Below are 19,422 nucleotides of genomic sequence, written 5' to 3'. Positions count from 1 at the left end.
GGCAAAATGCCTCCGACTGACACCAATGATGGGGCAATTTCCATTGACACTCACAATGGGGCACTATTCCTCCCACTAACACCAACAATGGGGCACTATTCCTCCCACTGACACCAATGTTGGGACATTATTCCTCCCACTGACACCAACAATGGGGCACTATTCCTCCCACTGACACCAATGATGGGGCACTATTCCTTCCACTGACACCAACAATGGGGCACTATTCCTCCCACTGACACCAATGATGGGGCACTATTCCTCCCACTGACACCAATGATGGGACACTATTCCTTACACTGACCCCCATGATGGCGCACTAGTCCTCCCACTGACACCAAACATAAGGCATTGTCTACTCCCACTGGACTCCAGGACATTTTCTACTCCTACTGGCCCTAATCCAGACACCTAAAGTCTGAAGAACAGTAAACTAGCCCTTTGTTTAGAAAGTTTGGAGACTCCGGGTATAAGGATTAGTATTGGGCAGCACAGTGGCCAGGTGATTAGCACTTCTGCCTGGCAGCACTAGGGTTGTTGGTTTGAATTCCAACCACGGGACTATGTGCCTTTAGGTTGCATGTTCTCTCTCTGCCTGTGTTGGTTTCCTCCGGGTACTCCGGTCTCCACCCACACTCCAAAGACATGCCGGTAGGTTAATTGGCACCTGTCTAAATTGGCCCTAGTATGTGTATGAATGTGAGTTAGGGGCCTTAGATTGTAAGCTTCTTGAGGGCAGGGACTGATGTTAATGTACAATATATATGTAAATTTCTGCGTAAATTGACAGCACTATATAAGTACCTGTAATTAATAAAAGAAAAAATAAGGTTATGGCTATTCTTAGGTACAAGATAGTTAAAAGGCGCTTGATATTTTAAGCCATTTGTACCTTTTAAAGTCACTTTTATTTCTACTTTCCATTTGACTCCAAAGCTGTTTGACAAATGGCAAAATTTCACCAAAATAACTCCTATTTTAGCTCATCCCTCATTCTAACCTGGCTTAGATTATTGTAACAATGTGCAAATAAATTGTGTTTTTGACTGATGAGAAAAATATTGCGTGCACAATTATGCAGGATAAGGCCACCCCTTAACCTTTGCAGTCTATTGGTCCATAACCTACTAGGTCTAAAGGAAAAATGACTCTGTGGTAAGACCACCTCCCTGCTTCTTATATTCTAAAACACACAACCCTATACAGAACCCACACTATTCAGTAGATCCCCAATTCAGAGTCATTATTTGTGAAATTCACAGATTTGTCAGCAGTCAGAGACAAGCCTACAGCATGCAGGACACATTGCAAGTACTGCCTTCCCCTGCAAGGAAGAAGGGTTGACAGAGACTGACCCCCATTCCCCAACCTGCTATCTTCCAAGCAGTATTCTCAAGGTAAAAGAAGGCTACGAAATATAATGTTGTTCTTCAATAGAATAAAGGCAGCCACAAAACACAAGAATGTCGGTAGATCAGCAAAAATATTTCCAATTTCTCAAACTATTTTTTAAGGCCGGAAAGTTGAAAGTCGTTACCGTTCGACACCTATTAACTATAAGAATATCGGGCGAACGATCGCCATTATAGATTATCTACCAATTTTTCTGCTAGTATATGGCCAGCATAACTCCTAAAAGGATAAGTGCACATTTGAGATCACATTCCTCTCTTTGCCCTATTTAGCTGATCGGTAAGTAAAAAGGTAGACCTCATCTCTATAGAGATACAGAAAGGGGCACCAGACCAAAATGGATGAAGGAATCCAAGATCATTTTAAATGTTGGTAAAAAAAAAAGTAATATAAAAAGAGGCAACGCGTTTCAGGGGCAATATCACTTCTCCTTCATCAGGGCTCAACACAGGATAAAACTTGGATGGATTTAGACCATCAAACCTAAATCTCTCCACATGGAGTAATAGCGACAGCAGTTACTGATCACTAATGGAGCAATGTCTCATCACTAGATTGTCATAGGCTGGGCAGGGTTGGGGGGGCTGTCAGCCTCTACAACTGCAAACATGTGGTCACCAACCATAAGGAGTTATAGGTCGAGGGTCACACTTTTTACCTACTGATTTGGAGAACGACATTATGAGATGATTTCAAATATTATTCCTACTGTAAAAAAAGGAATAGATAAATGTACTCTCTGTGTGCGCACAACTCAATCAAAGCTCTAGCCGTCCATGCACATACCAACTGCTGGTCTGACTATTAGAAATATGTTTGCTACAGGTTACTGCAGTTAGGATATAATCATTCCTCTCCGTCCTAGGCTGGCCATGCACAGTAGACTTTACGTTCATAGAAAAATCATTAACAAAAACATTCTTTCTTGCCATCATTGGATAAACCGATTTCCTTTGAAAGCCTTAAAATTTCTTCCAAAACTAATATTTGAAAGGAATTCCAGACATACGGTAATAAACGGGTTTCATTATACAATATGTATGAATTTTTTCCTGAATCAAAACCACAGCTAAAAATATGTTTGTACAAGATAAATTTTCCATCCAACTCCTTCGAATCTTCTCATCACTACAGTCAAAAACAAAAGTCAATGTCATGTGACCCCACTAACCAGGAGAAATTGATCCAACATTCCTTTAAATTAACATTTTTGATTGAAATTCTACTGGTGTATGCCCAGCTTTACTGAGCCAGCCTGACACCGTCTTTACACATGGTCACACCCACACCAATGCGTTCACTGATCACATAATCCACAGGTGTCAAACACAAGGCCCGCAGGCTGAATGCGGCCCCCCAGGCCATTCAATGTGGCCCTTACACCTCTCCTGCAGCTGCGGAACCCCCCTGGTCTCTGCCCCACTTTGTCTCAGTAGTCGGAAGCAGAGAGGACAGAACTCCTTTGCCAGATCCTGCACTCCTCTGTGCAGCTGCAGAGAGGCTTGTCTTTGCCCACCCCCACCCCTTCTCAGCAGTCCGCAGCAGAGAGGAGGGCAGAACTCCTCCTATGGATCCTGCACCTCTCTATGCAGCTGCAACACCACCTTGCCTCTGCCTCCCCTGGTCTCAGCATTCAGCAGACTCTGGAAGCTTACTCCAGCCCTCCTCTGGCTCTCCTCCAGACCTTGCACTTCTTCCCAGATCCACCCGCATCTTCTTCCTGGCAGCAGCACAAGGTAAGGGGGTGCATTGTGATGTAAGGAAAGGGTGAGTGAGTCTCGACTTTGATGGTGGGGGGGGCTCTTGACATCTCATGTAAGGGGGTGCTCTGGACATCTAAACTTACAGATATAACCGGCCCTTTGAGGGCAACCATAATGCTGATGTGGCCCATGATCAAATTGAGTTTGACACCCCTGACATAATCAATACATTTTTGTCAATACATACATAAGCAGAATGATGAGAATTCAGATTCCTCTTCAGTATGCAGTAAAAATAACTTCTTACTTTCAACACTCACAACGATGCCAATACATAAAAGATTGCAATGCACCCTTTTCTAATATCCCGGTGGATTTAACTTATAATTTTTATGTAAACCAAGACCAAAACAACAGCTGGCTTGAATTAAATTGTATTATCCTTTAAATACTACTTTATAATAACACTGTGTATAAGTAAGAATTTACAGAAGGTTCCAAGACATAAGGGAGATTTACTAAAACTGGAGCACACAGAAACTGGTGGAGCTGCACATGGCAGCCAATCAGCTTCTAACTTCAGCTTATTCAATTTGGCTGACAATAAGCCCACGCTCACATTAAATGCGGTTTTGAAATCGCACGACTTAATTTGAACTCGCACGATTTTAGCCGCATTTCAGTCCCACTTCGGGGGCGACTTAAAAGACATCTATGTGGGTTCATGCACAGATGTCTTTTGAAGTGGCCCCCGAAGTCGCCAAAAGTAGTGCAGGAGCTACTTTTGGAAATCAGCGTGACGCCACACACTTGGCAACGCACCGATTGGGACAGTACCATTGCTGGCAATAGGCTGTGATTGGACATGCAATCTGACCTGTCAAATCGCGTCAATGTGAACGAAGGCTAAAACAAGGAAGCTGATTGGTTACTATGCGCAGCTACACTAGATACTGTTTGCACCAGTTTTAGTAGAACCCCCCCCACAGAGAAATTAGTTAACTTTTTTACCTATATTAACTAGGTATAGACCGATTATTGGCAAGGCCGATATGCACTTTCCCTGATATATCGGTATGGGCCACGGAACTGGCTGATATTGCCGATATTTTTGTGACGTCATTCTGCCTTATTAGGCCGCTTCTGGAGTTGGGACTAGTCTCGCGGGAGTGTATCACAGCTATACACCTACCCACAGCAGCCCGGTGCCAGCCAGCCACCCACATCCACAGGCCCTGTACTAGCCAGCCACCCACAGGCCCTGTACCAGCCAGCCAGCCCTGTACCTGCCACCCACAGGCACTGTACCAGCCAGCCACCCACAGGCACTGTACCAGCCAGCTACCCACAGCCCCTGTGCCAGCCAGCCACCCACCACAGGGTGCCAGAGAGCCAGCCACCCACAGACAGGGTGCCAGACAGCCACCCACAGACAGGGTGCCAGACAGCCACCCACAGACAGGGTGCCAGCCAGCCAGCCACCCACCACAGGGTGCCATACAGCCAGCCACCCACCACAGGGTGCCAGACAGCCAGCCACCCATCACAGGGTGCCAGACAGCCAGCCACCCACCACAGGGTGCCAGACAGCCAGCCACCCACCACAGGGTGCCAGCAAGCCAGCCATTAAGCATTAAACAAAAATTAACATGTTCAGTACCAGATTTGTGCCAAAAATTGTCTTTATTTTTCAAACTTTAAATGTACAAAATATCGGCCCATATCGGCCGATACCGATACGTTGTGACCAAAATATCGGTATCGGCCCTGAAAAAAACATACCGGTCTATCCCTAATATTAATCACTTGCTGACCGGCCTATAGCAGATTTACTGCTACAAGGCAGAAGTGTGCGGAAATATTTCCAGGTAGCGGACGTTAACATGCGCTGCCTGCAGCTCGCTCCTACTGTGATTATACACAGTGGGAACTGCAGACTCAATGTCCACCGACACCTGCTAATCATTCGGTACACAGGCTGAACAGCAGTCTGCCTATATAAACAAGGCAGATTACCTCTCTGTCAGTAGAGAAGGCATGGATCCTGTGTTCCTGCAAAGCAGGGACATGGATCCAAGCCTTCCCCTAGTAAAAGCCCCTCCCACACTGTACAAGAACACAGGCTAGGCACACAGTTAATCCTTTGATCACCCCTACTGTTAACCCCTTCCCTGCCAGTGTCGTTAGTGACAGTGTAAATTTTTTAGCACTGATCACTGTATTAGTGTCACTGGTTCCCAAAAAGTGTCAAAAGTTTCAGTTAGTGTCCAATTTGAACAACTTGTATTGCAGTCGTGCTATAAGTCGCTGATTACCACCATTACTAGTAAAGAAAAATAAAAATTCCATAAATATATCCCATAGTTTGTAGACGCTATAACTTTTGTGCAAACCAATCAATATACGCTTATTGTGATTTTTTTTACCAAAAATATGTAGAAGAATACATATTGGTCGAAAGTGGATGAAGAAATTAGATTTTTTACATTTTTTTTTATTGGATATGATTTAATGCAGAAAGTAAAAAAATGTTTGTTTTTTCAAAATTGTGTTTTTTTTTTTGCAGTGCAAAAAATAAAAACCGCAGAGGTGATCAAATACCACCAAAAGAAAGCTCTATTTATGGGGAAAAAAAGGAAAAATTATATTTGGGTACAGCGTCGCATGACCGTGCAACTGTCAGTTAAAGTAAAGCCGTGCAGGATTGCAAAAAAAGTGACCTGGTCATGAATGGTGTAAATCTTTCAGAGATGAAGTGGTTAAATTCTTGATATTATTACGCAATCAGCAGCTGAAAATCAGTCCTTTCCATGTCGGACTCTGTACAGAGTGCTATGGACAGAACCCAATGCCTGAATTCTAGAGATAGTTATTCAAAAATTGCCTGTGTAGAGTCAGTGCAGTATTGAAAGGTTACGCTGATCCAAATAGTAAAAAACAGTAAGGCTCCGTTCACATGTAGGCGTTTTTGGGCGTTTTTGGGGAGTTTTTCTGCTCTAGGATCAGCTCTCAAAATGCCCAACAAGACAAATCCTATTCATTTCAATGGCCCCTGTTCACATCTGAGCGTTTTGACGCTGTGAGCAAAACGCCCAAAAGTAAATGAGCTGAAAATCGTGGTAAAAATGCGGGAAAACGCTACGCTCAAGTGTGAATGCAGCCTAAAACTGTAAAAAAACAACAACAAAAAAAAACTAGCCTAGCTACCTTAGGACATTACAGACTGGTTCAAGGGCAAGCACTCATTTATTGGTGACATTGATATGCATGCCCCCCCCCCCCCATGACAAAATTTACCAGGGACAATATTTTAAACTCTGCGCCTGTCCCCAGAAAACAAACATTTAGCCAATCTACTTTCACAATGATCAGAAAAAAAAAACTGACATTACAGGACTAAAACACCAACATAAACTTTTTTTTTGTATAAAATAAACTTTTGCATTTTTTTCCTTGCAGTGAATGATCTTCAATGAGCGCCTTGTTGAATTAGACACTAGCTATGTTTACACACCTCCAGCTTAACAGCAAGGCTTTATTTAACTGTAACACAGGTGGTAAAAGTTTCAACCCACACGGCATTGTGCATCCAAGACGACAGATTTCTCCTTTCAGGTCGGTGGTGTTCCTAGAAACTGCGAAAGTAGCAAATTCAACAGCGACACTTTCATTCTGCAAACAAGATCTCGCATGTTTGCTGGATAAGAATGCACAGAATGCAGTCACATTAAAGAAAGGATTGGCAGAGATTGGCATGCATTGGTATGCAGGTTACCTGAGTGTTGGTGATCAGACATCCAGCAAAATCCTTAAACCATCCAATCGGCAGTCCTGAGTGTGACCATGAACAGAAAGTTTTAATCCTTTTGCAAAGTCAGGTCCAAACTAGCCGCATCTACCTCCTGTACTTGCTGGGAAACTGCTTGCAGCTCATGAAACTTTTTTTTTTTTAACGCTGTAACATGTTGGTTTGGCTGCCTTGACATGCTCCTCCAATCATGACATCATAATGTCTCTATGGTTACCTTAACCCCACCTGGCAGTCGGCTTGCAAAAGTTCTAAGTGGCCAATGCAAAAAAGTTTTTTGTTTTTTTTTAAATCTTCTATTCTCTTTTTTTTTTTTTTTTTATAGCACGTAGCCCTTCCTGACTTGTCAGCACCTTGGTTGCAGGCTCACAGCGAGCATTTCCTTTACTGAGGAGTTCTGATGAGTTTTGCAGAGGGCCACTGGTCTTGAATAGAACAATGGATTCTCTCGCTATCTGCCCCTCCCTGTCTGACTATGCTGATATCTGCTGAACAGTGCCACTATGTTTTGCTGGCAGGATGAGGGCTCCGCTTTTCTGCTCCAGCAGGTTTTTCTCTTTTTTACGCCTTGTGGCTAATTTTCTTGCTGTTTTTATTTTCCCACCATTCAGTGAGTGTTATCATCTCTTCATGTTACTGGGGGAGAGTTCCTAAACCCTAAAAATGTAAGCTGGTTTGCTTTAAAGAGTTATGCAGAATGTATATGAACTTACAGGTACAAGGAGCTGATCCAACAGGTAAGTATAAAAATTAAAAAGTAGTTGCAAAAGTGTGAAATCACCAGCTCTCAAATAGTTGTATAAAATACTCGAGTTGTATAAAATACTCGAAACCCATACTTGAGTAAAAGTACAAGTGATCGATCAAAAAGTGACTTGAGTAGAAGTGGAAGTGCTCGATCAAAAAGTGACTTGAGTAGAAGTACTAAAGTATTCAACATTTTTTGTACTTAAGTATTGCAAGTAGTTTTTTTTTTTAAATTTTGCTACTCAAGTACTGAAAGTAAAAGTACCAGTAGTTTTGAAAAAAAAATTGCTACTCAAGTACTTAAAGTAAAAGTACAAGTACTGTGTTATGTAGTTATTAAAGAAAGAAATCAAAAGTTTGAACATCAAATTGTTTTTTATTATTTCAAATGCAGCTTTTATTTATACATACAGTAACATTTATTTTCGTAAGTGCTGATAATACACATGTTTTGAGCTTCATGAAACCTGCCATCTACTGTTCTGGCAGTGGTAATTTTTATAATAGTAACGAGTAACTATGCAGCACAAAAAAAAATATTGGAGTAGAAGTATTGAAATCATCGAAAAAATTTAGTGAAGTAAAAGTGGAAGTAGGAGAAAAAAATTCTACTCCAGGAGTACAGATACCGACTTTCGGTACTTAAGTACAGTAGTGAAGTAGTTCTACTTAGTTACTATACATCTCTGGAAATCACCAGTCATTGGAGCAAAGTATGCTTGCTGTGCTTCAAAAGTACTGATACCTACACTGCCCGGCCAAAAAAAAAAAAGTCACCACCAAAAAAAAAAAAGGGTCACAAATTTTAATATTTCATTGGCTTTGATGACGGCACACATTCTCTGTGGCATTGTTTCGATAAGCTTCTGCAATGTCACAAGATTTATTTCTGTCCAGTGTTGCATTCATTTTTCACCAACATCTTGTATTGCTGATGGGAGAGTCGGACCACTGTGCAAAGCCTTCTCCAGCACATCCCAAAGATTCCCAATGGGGTTAAGTTCTGGATGTGGTGGCCAATCCATGTGTGAAAATTATGTCTCATGCTCCCTGAACCTCTCTTTCACAGTTTGAGCCCCGATGAATCCTGGCATTGTCATCCTGGAATATGCCCGTGCCATCAGGGAAGAAAAAATCCATTGATGGAATAACTTGGTCATTCAGTATATTCAGGTAGTCAGCTGACCTCATTCTTTGGGCACATACAGTAACTATCCAATAGGATAGGTCAGTGATGGTGAACCTTTGCACCCCAGATGTTTTGAAACTACATTTCCCATGTTGCTCAATTACACTGGAGAGTGCATGAGCATCATGGGAAATGTAGTTCCAAAACATCTGGGGTGCCAAGGTTGGCCATCACTGGGATAGGTACTGCATGCTTAGTTTAGTTAGTTGCTTAGTTAATTCAGGTGGCGACTTTTTTTTTTGGCCAGGCAGTGTATAAAGAATTTCAACTGAAAATGTAATTTATTATAGTAATTTATACAATGACTGTACCAAAAGTGATTCAAAAGTAGGCACAACGTTTTTATTAACGGATAGCTAAAGGCAAAATTTTTTTTTATTTTTTAATCTTGGATAGAGTAAGGGCTCTTTCACACGGGCGCTCCGTGTGTCCGCAAATCATCCTATTTTTTTGCGGATCATATACGGACATAATGTAAGTCAATGGCATTGCGGATGTCAGCGGAATACCATCCGCTGACATCCGATTTTCTTCCTTTCAGTTCTGTTCCGTTTTTTTGGAACGGAACGGAACCCTATTTTTCCTCCGTTAAAAAAAACGGAAAGGAAGGAAAATCGGATGTCAGCGGTGTCATCCACTGACATCCGCAATGCCCATAGACTAACATTATGTCCGTATATCATCCGCAAACGGATGGGATGATATGCGGACATACGGAGCGGATGACACAAATATCATCCGCTCCGTGAAAAAAAAAAAAAGGACCGTAGCGGAGCCGAAAAACTGAACGGCCGTGTGAAAGAGGCCTAAGGTTTTTTTTTTTAAAGGGATTGTAAAGGCAGAAGGTTTTTTTTTTTATCTTTATACATTCTATGCATTACGATAAAAAAAAAAAAAACTTCTGTGTGCAGCAGCTCCCCTAATTTTTACCTGAGCCCCCTCTCTATCCAGTGATGTCTAAGCTGCCTGGCACTCCCCTCCTTATTGGCTGAGACAGCAGCGCAATGTGATTGGCTCCTGCTGCTGCCAATCAAAATCATTCAGCCAATCAGGAGAGAGAGAGGGGGCACGGCCGGGTCGCGGCTCCATGGCTGAATGGACACAGGGAGCTGTGACTCGGTTCGGGTGCCCCCATAGCAAGCTGCTTGCTTTGGGGGCACTGACAGGTGGAAGGGACTAGGAGCATCGAAGAGGGACCCGAGAAAAAAAGGATCCATATCTGGTAGGGAGCGTCTTAACCCCTGTCAGGTTTTCCTTTACCATCATGTGGGAGAAAATCCCTCCAAAGTAATCCTGGGATGTCACTAGGGTCACCAGGACTAGTGTCCCCATTGGAAGATTTTCCTTCTATTACTGTTATGATGTCAGCCCAAAATGTGTGATTTTCTTTTACTTTCACTTTTGATGATCACAGTAAACAAGACAAATATTGAGGGTGAATCTCCCTAATGGGGGCACAGACAACAATAAAAACTGACAGGGGTTTTAATCCCTGTCTAATTTATCCAAAACTAGAAAAAAGCTTTGCCTTTAGTCACACTTTACATAGTTACATAGTTACATAGTTAGTGAGGTTGAAAAAAGACACCAGTCCATCCAGTTCAACCTATGATGCGCGCGTGTGTTTGCTGTTAACCGTACATTGTATACCCCTGTATGTTGTGGTCTCTGAGGTGCCCATCTAATAGTTTTTTGAAACTATCAATGCTTCCTGCTGATACGACTGCTTGTGGAAGAGAATTCCACATCCTTACCGCTCTTACAGTGAAGAACCCCTTACGCATTTTAAGGTTAAACCGCCTTTCCTCTAGTTTTAGTGAGTGGTCACGTGTCTTATTGTATTCCCTTACTCTGAATAGTTTGTTCCTTATGCTAGGGTCGCCAGTACAGTATTTGTACATTGATATCATATCCCCCCTCAATCGTCTCTTCTCCAGAGAGAATAAGTTCAGTGCTTGTAGTCTTTCCTCATAGCTGATGTCCTCCATTCCCCTAATTATTTTTGTTGCCCTTCTCTGGACTCTTTCCAATTTCAGCACATAATTCCTGAGGACCGGTGCCCAGAACTGGACAGCATACTCCAGATGTGGCCGGACCAGAGTCTTGTAGAGCGGGAGAATAATCTCTTTATTTCTGGAGTGAATCCCCTTTTTTATACATCCCAGTATTCTGTTGGCTTTGCTTGCAGCGGCTTGGCATTGCATGCCACTGCCAAGCCTGTTGTCTACCAGTACCCCCAAGTCTTTTTCCATCCTAGACTCACCCAGAGGTTCCCCCCCTAGTGAGTAGCTTGCTTTCTGGTTTCTGGCCCCCAAGTGCATTACTTTACATTTTTCAACATTAAACCTCATCTGCCATGTAGTTGCCCACCCCATAATTTTGTTCAGGTCCGCTTGTAAGGTTTCCACATCCTGCCCAGAAGATATCGGCCTGCTTAGTTTAGTATCATCCGCAAATACTGAGATTGTACTCGATATACCCTCCTCTAGATCATTTATGAATAAATTAAACAGGATTGGTCCCAGGACCGAACCCTGGGGGACCCCACTTTCCACACCCGCCCAATCCGAGTACTCCCCATTAATCATCAACCTCTGGACTCTCCCCCTGGAGCCAGTTCTCTATCCAGGTACTCACCTTATGGTCCATACCTACCTTCCTTAGTTTGTACAGTAAGCGTTTGTGGGGAACGGTGTTAAAAGCCTTTGCAAAGTCCAGATACACCACATCCACTGGCTTACCTTTATCTAGATGGCAGCTCACTTCATCATAGAAGGTTAATAGATTGGTTTGGCAAGAACGATTTTTCATGAATCCATGCTGATTACTACTAATAATACCATTTTCATTACTAAAGTCTTGTATGTGGTCCCTTAACATCCTCTCCAAAATCTTGCAGACTACAGATGTTAGGCTGACCGGCCTATAGTTACCCAGGATACGCCTCGGCCCCTTTTTAAATATTGGTACCACTTTAATTTACATATTTCACATATTGGTAGAGTAACTCTTCCTCTATAGTAATTCCATAGATGGATTGAAATTTGACCAGTTCAGACAGAACCAGATGAATTTTAATCTATCTATGGGCAGGCTGGTTGTACTGAAGTTAATCCATTGATTGAATTCAGTACAACCAGCCTGTTGGGATTTATTATGTGCAATGTGCACTCTGGACCTCAGACTGGGGCGAAGGTTCATCTTCCAACCAGACAACGACCATAAGCACACAGCCAAGATAACAAAGAAGTGGCTAAGGGACAACTGTGTGAATGTCCCAGCCAGAGCCTAGACTTGAACCTGATTGAACATCTCTGGAGAGATCTGAAAATGGCTTTGCACTGACACTCCCCATCCAATCTGATGAAGAATGGAAGAAATTGCCCAAAAATAGGTGTGCCAAGCTTGCAGCATCATACTCAAAAAGGCTTGAGGCTGTAATTGGTGCTAAAGGTGCTTCAACAAAGTATTGAGCAAAGGCTTTGAATACTTATGTACATGTACATTTTTTTGTTTTTTATTTTTAATAAATTTGCAGGATTTCAAACAAACTTCTTTCTCATTGTCATTATGGAGTATTGTTTGTAGAATTTTGAGGAAAATAATGAATTTAATCTATTTTGCAATAAGGCTGTAACACAACAAAATGTGGAAAAAGTGAATACTTTCCGGATGCAGTGTGCGTATTGGGTTTACGTGACATTCAAAGATATCATATTAATTGGATGTGATTGGATCATAACTAGAGATCGACCGATTATCGGCAAAGTTGATATATCAAGCGCCAATCTGCACTTTCCCCGCTATATCGGAATCGGCCACCAAGGTGACCGATATTGCCGATATTTCGGGAAAGTGCTTGTACCGGAGTGAGGCCTGCAGCTAGAGGCATCACCCCGGTACCGGCGTCAATAGCTGATGGTCAGCTGTCTTGTAATGACAACCGATGCGGCTGAAAAGCCGCTCGGCTTTCATTACAAGGAGCGGGAGGGGACATCCCCCCCCTCCCGCCGCCTTCCACAGCTCGCCCGGGTCTCCCATCCCACCGGGAGACCCGGGCAACCATTCTGCACGGCCCCCGAAGAGAAGACCCGATCAAAGCCGCATTTGGCTCTGATCGGGTGTCCATGTAAAAACCCAAAAGTAATGTCATGACATCACTTCCGGGGACTCGCCGCCAAATTAAAAAAAATTACAGCATTCAAAACAGCCAAACTTGGCGTTTTGTATGCTTTTATGTGCAGAGGAGGGGTTTGGGGTCTTTTACACCCCCAGATTGCTCCACAAGAATACCTGTAAAAAAAAAAAAATAAATAAATGAAAAATTTTAATGCACGAAAATATCGCCCAATATCGGCTGATACCGATATGCGATGACCAAAATATCGGTATCGGCAATAAAAAAACAATATTGGTCAATCACTAATTATAACTACATATATTATATATGTGATATAGATTGCTTAGCTGTTTTGGAATGCACAGCTTAAATGCCAAAAGGAGGGATCAGAATTGAGTTTTGATCCTGATGTTTTCCTGGCAAAGCTCTTTGAAGATCCCGGCATGGCAAGGATGCCGGGAAAAATGGCAAGCTAAGAATTACGTCAGCTGGTGAAACAATAAAGAAAACTCTGCAAGGGGCAGCTTTAGGTTCAGTATTAGAAAATATATCAAGATTTTATTTCAGGCCCCTTAAGTTATAAAAATAGCACAAGTTACTTTGCCATCTCATCTACTGTTACTCATCTGCTATTACAAAATGATGTGAAAGAGCAAGAATAGCTAGAATTTTCTAAATTGTTTCTTTGTAACCAAACTGCACAGATCATGATGTTACTTCACAAACATAGAATTCAATTATAAAATATTAAAATATTAATTAAAAACAAAGCTAATTTTTATTTATTTTTTAGTCCATCTCTCCTGGTCCAAGCAAAGGCTTTAAGAATAAAACCAGGAGAAGTTATGAAAGGAGGAAAATAAGAGGAAAAGTCAGAAAAGGACTAGGAAATGTGTATGTGTGAGTGAATGCATCCCGCCAGAGGCGTCCAGATTAACCAGCAGATGTTGCAGGAGGTAATCGTATGGCAGTTAATTGTCTTCTCCGGGGTCACCGGGTGCCAGGGCAGGATTTTACGCAGACTTCCTGCTCCAGAGCCGCATTCAGAGCTGTCCAGCAGTGATATAAATAGAAGAGGGAGCATGCCTGGAATCTGTAGGGACAGCTCCTCCTAATAACAACCTTCCTACAGCCAAGCACAAACTGCACCATGCGTTTAACTGAGTGCAGCCAACAACCCATCACACCTGTGTGTGTGGATTTATAACAGTAAAATGTGTCTATTCATCCCAAGCCAACTTTTTTTTTTGCTAAATAGATTTTTATTTTTATTGAAGCCGCCAATGGAAATAATGGCTGACTGCCTAAGGGCCCCCTCCCATACAATCTGCCTGACATGTCCACCCCCGTGCTACTGTGCGTGCCCCTAAAAAGAGTCTCCTGTCTACTCCTGGCCCCTTCCTGAACTGACAGGGCTTGGGCCCAATACAGGGCATTACCCCCTCATTGGCGATACAAACAAATGGCAACTGCTCCCAGCCTCTTCCTGAACTGACAGGGCCTGGGCCCAGTACACGGCTCCACCCCCTCATTGGCAATACAAACAAATGGCAACTGCTCCTGGCCCCTTCCTAAACTGACAGGGCCTGGGCCCAGTACAAGGCTTTACCCTCTCATTTGTGATACAAACATAGGGCAACTGCTCCTGCCCCTTCCTAAACTGACAGGGCCTGGGCCCAGTACAAGGCTTTACCCTCTCATTGGTGATACAAACATAGGGCAACTGCTCCCGGCCCCTTCCTGTACTGACAGGGTCTGGGCCCAGTACAGGGCTTTACCCTCTCATTGACGATACAAACAAAGGGCAACTGCTCCTGGCCCCTTCCTGAACTGACAGGGTCTGGGCCCAGTACAAGGCTTTACCCTCTCATTGGCGATACAAACAAAGAGCAACTGCTCCTGGCCCCTTCCTGAACCGATAGGGCCTGGGCCCAGTACAGGGCTCTACCCCCTCATTGGCGATACAAACAAATGGCAACTGCTTCCGGCCCCTTCCTGAACCGATAGGGCCTGGGCCCAGTACAGGGCTCTACCCCCTCATTGGTGATACAAACAAATGGCAACTGCTTCCGGCCCCTTCCTGAACTGATAGGGCCTGGGCCCAGTACAGGGCTCTACCTCCTCATTGGCGATACAAACAAATGGTAATTGCTCCTGGCCGCTTCCTGAACTGACAGGGCCTGGGTCTAGTACACAGCTCTACCCCCTCATTGGCGAAACAAATGTCAACTTCTCCCGGGCCCCTTCCTGAACTGACAGGGCCTAGGCCCAGTACAGGGCTCTACCCTCTCAGTGGCGATATAAACAAATGGCAACTGCTCCTGGCCCTTTCCTGAACTGACAGGGCTTGGGCCCAGTACAGGGCTCTACCCCCTCATTGGCGATACAAACAAATGGCAACTTCTCCCGGCCCCTTCCTGAACTGACAGGACATGGGCCCAGTACAGGGATTTACCCCTTCATTGGCGATACAAACAAACGGCAACTGCCCCAACCCATAACTGGCCTTAGCAGCAAGGATCAAATGGAAGGGCGACACATGTCAAACAATAACAAAGAAAAATTCCCAACATAACTTACCAGCCAGCCTGCAACATACCAATTGTCCTGTCTAACGGTTCAAGTTAAAATTGGGGGTTTAGTTTGAACACATTTGCAACTCAATGTGTAAGGTCCAGAGGCCGCAACAAGGCACCCTAGTACTATCTGCAATACTAACTCTATACATTTTGGGAGACTCCATAGTAGGAGCATATACATTATATAATAATGGATGGATTGAGGGCAGACATGCCTGGAGGGAGCTCACCCCTCCCCTAATCGGCAACCCTGCACCAACATAACTATGTACATATATAAATGGCGACAATACTGTAATGTGTGTGTAAACCCTAACAATTTTCTCTTATTTGATCCCTATTGGTCTGGTAAATATACCATGGAATGCATTATATTGCTTTAAAAAAAGTAGCTGCTCATCCAGCCAGAAGCCTTGTGAGCCGATCATTTTCTGTAATCTTTGCCTCTAGATTTATCAGTTAGCATTGTTCCCTTCTTTCTCTGTGAACTACAAAATATCTCTGTATGTCATGGAGAAGGAAGGTAGGCATTATGTCCTACCACAGTGTTATGCAGTCCTAAAGCACTCTGGCAACCCTCAGATGATGTTCTTTTGAACGAAATGCGTAAGGGAGGGGGGGGTCAAGTGGTGACATCATCACGCTGGCTTGGATAGAACTTTTGAAGTAAATACTACACCAATGAGTTCCTTCTCTCTCGTTTTTATGTGTGAGATCAGTTTTTTTTTTTTTTTAAAACAGTGAGGTTTATTGAAACTTTTGGTACAATACAAAAATAAACCGTGCATTGAAACTGCGATCAGATTCATAACACACAGGGGTACAAAAATACAAATATACACAGTGATTAACACTTAGAAACAGAACAGGCATAGTAAAAATAAGGCAGTAGTCAGTTACTTTCTGTCGGCCCAACACTCAAGCAGACAATATTGGTTTAACAGGGGCGGTCAGCATAAAGTAGTTACCCACTTCACTACTGAGCCGTATCAGGGCACTGCACCCATTTGTCCCAAATCTTGTTGAACTGTGAGATCAGTTTTTAGTATATACTATATTACCAAAAGTATTGGGATGCCTGCCTTTACACACATGAACTTTAATGGCATCCTGGTCTTAGTCCGTAGAGTTCAATATTGAGTTGGCCCACCCTTTGCAGCTATAACAGCTTCAACTCTTCTGGGAAGGCTGTCCACAAGGTTTAGGAGTGTGTCTATGGGAATATTTGACCATTCTTGCAGAAGCGCATTTGTGAGGTCAGGCACTGATGTGGATGAGAAGGGCTGGCTTGCAGTCATAGCTCTAATTTCTCCTAAAGGTGTTCTATCGGGATAAGGTACAGGCCAGTCAAGTTCCTCCACCCCAAACTTGCTCATCCATGTCTTTATGGACCTTGCTTTGTGCACTGGTGGGCAATCATGTTGGAACAGGAAGGGGCCATCCCCAAACTGTTCCCACAAAGTTGGGAGCATGAAATTGTCAAAATGTCTTGGTATGCTGACGCCTTAAGAGTTCCCTTCACTGGAACTAAGGGGCCAAGCCCAACCCCTGAAAAACAACCTCACACCATAATCCCCCCTCCAACAAATGATTTGGACCTGTGCACAAAGCAAAGTCCATAAAGACATGGATGAGCGAGTTTGATGGGCGAGATTTACTAAAACTGAGTGCAAAATCTGGTGCAGCTGTGCATAGAAACAATCAGCTTCCATTTTTTTGTTGTCAAAGCTTCAGTGAACCGCTGAAATTAGAAGCTGATTGGCTACCATATACAGATGCACCAGATTCTGAGTGCTCCAGTTTTATTAATCCCCCCTATAGTATATTTTTAATGAATGCATAGTTGGAGTTATTGTTGCACTTTTTTGTTAAAAGTCATTTAAAGATAATATCTGATGTGACAATTTACTTTCATGTTCTTCCACTCTTTGTTATTGTATTAAGTATATAGATGTGGATAACAGCCAGGTAATGAAGACTATAACCAGTGCCAAGTTGGGGAATTAAGTGCATCTCCAGGCAACAAGTAAACGCAACCAGCAAACTGCTAATGTCATTTAGGAAGCACTCCAAGAATGTGCTGGTGAGAAAGTCCATCCTGTACATAAACTTCTAACGTTCCCTTAAGCAAGGCTTTCACAGTGCCTCTGAACAGTCAGTCTGCACCACAATGCATTGCAGTGCACATAAAAGCCCAATGAAAGAAAAAAGGAAGTTACCTCGTAGCACAAACGCTTAGGAAAAAATGCATCATAAAGCATGTAAATGCACATAAAAAGTTTCTCAAATGCACCACAACGCAAAGTGTGAATGGGGTCTTAAACTAAGACTTTGTTGAAGCACCTTTTGATATTATTACAGCACTCAGTCTTTTTGGGTATGAGTCTATCAGCATGGCACATCTTGACTTGGCAATATTTGCTAACTCTTCTTTCCAAAATCACTCCAAATCTGTCAGATTCAGGTCTAGGCCCTGGCTGGGCCATTCCAAAACTTTATTCTTCTTCTGATGAGGCCATTCCTTTGTTGATTTGGATGTATGCTTTGTGTCATTGTCACGCTGAAAGATGAAGTTCCTCTTCATGTTCAGCTTTCTAGTAGAAGCCTGAGGGTTTTGTGCCAATATTGACTGGTATTTGGAACTGTTCATAATTCCCTCTACCTTGACTAAGGCCTCTGTTCCAGCTGAAGAAAAACAGCCCCAAAGCATGATGCTGCCACCACCATGCTTCACAGTGGGTATGGTGTTCTTTTGGTGATGTGCAGTTATGTTTTTGTGCCAAACGTATCTTTTGGAATTACGGCCAAAAAGTTAATCCTTGGTTTTTTCAAATCATAATACATTTTCCAACCTGCTTTTGGGAGACTTCATGTGCCTTTTTGCAAAATTTAGCTGGGCTTGGATGTTTTTCTTTGTAAGAAAAAACTTCTGTCTTGCCACTTTACCCCATAGCCCAGACATATGTAGAATATCGGAGATTGTTGTCACATGTACCACACAGCCAGTACTTGCCAGATTTTCCTGCAGCTCCTTTATTGTTGCTGTAGGCCTCTTGGCAGCCTCCCTGATCAGTTTTCTTCTCGTCTTTTCATCAATTTTGGAGGGACGTCCAGTTCTTGGTAATGTCACTGTTGTGCCATATTTTCTCCAATTGATGATGACTGCCATGGTATACCCAATGCCTTGGAAATTAATTTGTAACCTTCTCCTGACTGATACCTTTTAACAACCTCTTAAGCTTTGGAAGCTCTCTGTGGACCATTGCTTTTTCTGTAGGATGCAACTAAAAAAATGTTAGGAAAGACCTACTAGAACAGCTGAACTTTATTTGGGGTTAATCAGAGGCACTTTAAATGATGGCAGGTGTGTACTGACTCCTATTTAACATGAGTTTGAATGTGATCGCTTAATTCAACCAACAAATTAAATTCAAAATACTAACAACATCTTACAAAGCCATCCACAGTTTAGCCCCCAGCTACATCACTAGCCTAAGTCTCAAAATACCAACCTAATCGTTCTATTAGTTCCTCTCAAAACCTCCTGCTCTCTAGCTCCCTCGTCACCTCTTCCCATACTCGCCTCCAGGACTTTTCCAGAGTTTCTCCAATCCTATGGAACTCCTTACCCCAATCTGTCCAATTATCTCCTACTCTATTAGCTTTTAGACGATCCCTGAAAACTCTCCTCTTCAGAGAAGCCTATCCTACCCACACCTAACAACCGTACTTCCATTTTCTCCATCAGCCCATCCCCCACAGTTATTGCCTTTTGTTTTACTTGACCCTCCCTTCTAGATTGTAAGCTCTAACGAGCAGGGCCCTCTAATTCCTCCTGTATTGAATTGTTTTGTAACTGTATT

At 43.0% G+C, this 19,422-nt stretch overlaps 1 protein-coding gene across 7 annotated transcripts in view; it reads right to left on the bottom strand.

Annotated features, from left to right (window-relative positions):
- KIAA1217 overlaps positions 1–19,422 on the bottom strand; it is a 958,874-nt gene that overhangs the window by 469,063 nt on the left and 470,389 nt on the right. The window contains exon 1 of one of the 7 annotated variants that reach the window (XM_082258359.1): positions 6,892–7,129. The exons of the other annotated variants lie outside the window; for them this stretch is intronic. The gene's annotated coding sequence lies outside the window, so the exon portion shown is untranslated. Of the gene's footprint in view, positions 1–6,891; positions 7,130–19,422 lie in introns of those variants that run through there. 7 annotated transcript variants of the gene reach the window in all.

The sequence above is a fragment of the Pelophylax lessonae genome (genome assembly GCF_965119305.1).
Source record: "Pelophylax lessonae genome assembly, chromosome: 5".
In the NCBI taxonomy this organism is placed as follows: Eukaryota; Metazoa; Chordata; class Amphibia; order Anura; family Ranidae; genus Pelophylax; species Pelophylax lessonae.
This window is presented reverse-complemented; position numbering and strand designations above follow the sequence as displayed.